Below are 1333 nucleotides of genomic sequence, written 5' to 3' on the forward strand. Positions count from 1 at the left end.
TTTTTTTTTTAATTTCAGTTTTTATCTGTTCTATTAGCCAATAGTTTTTGAGCAGTGAGTTGTTCAGCTTCCATATGTTTGATGCTTTCTCCTTGCTCTTCCTATTATTTCTAATTTTATAGCATTTTGGTCCAAGAAGATGTTTGTAGTATTTCAATGTTTTTTAGTTTATTGAGGCTTGTTTTGTGTCCTAACATGGTCTATTCTGGAAAAGGATCTATGTGCACTGGAGAAGAATGTGAATTGTGCTTTTGTTGGGTGGAATGCTCTGTATATGTCTATGAGGCCGAGTTGGTTGATTGTATTGTTGAGTTCTTCTGTATCTTTGTTGATTTTTTCTCTAGTTAACCTGTCCCTCTTTAAAAGTGGTGTGTTAAAGTCTCCTACTACTATTGTAGAGTTGTCTATTATCCCTTTTAATTCAGTTAATATTGGCTTCATGTATTTTGGAGCACTTTCATTGGGTGCAAAAATATTTTACAGAAGACTGTAATGTCTTCTTTGTCAGTTGACCCTTTCAGCATCATATAATGTCCCTTTTTAATCTCTTATGATGTTTGATGTTTTTCACCTTAATGTCTATTTTGTCAGAGATTATTATTGCCACTCTGCTTTTTTTTGGTTTCCATTGGCTTGGCATATTTTTTCCAACCCTTAACTTTTAACTTGTTTTTATCTTTGTGACTAAGGTGGGTCTCTAGTAGGCAGCATGTTGGTGGGTCTTCTTTTCTTATCCAGTCTGCACTCTCTTTCTCTTGATAGGTGCATTTAGTCCATTCATATTGAGTGTAATTGGTGACAGGTATGAATTGACTGCTGTAATTCTATTGTGCTTTTTTGATGTGTTGTTGGTGTTTCCTTGGTCCATATACTATTCTGTGGTGAGTTCGACTTGTTGCCAAATGCTTCTTCTCTTTCCTATATGGTTGGTTTTGTGCTTATTAAACCCATATACTTTCCTTCCTTCTGGATTTGCTTAGGGGGTTACCTTGGAGTATATTCTTGTCTCTACATTTTTAGAACAGTGTATACTGTGAAGACATTGTCCTGTTTTCCTCTCCATTTGGAAGTTTGTATTAGAAGTTTTATTCTCTTTGATAGGTTAGTTGCTGTTGTTGTATACTGATTGGCCTCCTTGGTTTTTAGAGTACAATGATTTATGTTCTTATTTTGAGTTTCTATTTCTGATTTGGTTTTAGTGTCAATGTCATGTATCCTATTTTGTTGATCTCTGTTGTTGGTTCTCTATTGGAAGAATTTCCTTAAGCATTTCTTGTAGAGTTGGTCTGGTTTTTACAAAATCCCTTAATTCCTGTTTGTCTGAAAATGCCTT

The sequence above is a fragment of the Orycteropus afer genome, unplaced genomic scaffold (assembly GCF_000298275.1).
Source record: "Orycteropus afer afer isolate SDZICR_OR568_19922 unplaced genomic scaffold, OryAfe1.0 scaffold00015, whole genome shotgun sequence".
Lineage (NCBI taxonomy): Eukaryota > Metazoa > Chordata > Mammalia > Tubulidentata > Orycteropodidae > Orycteropus > Orycteropus afer.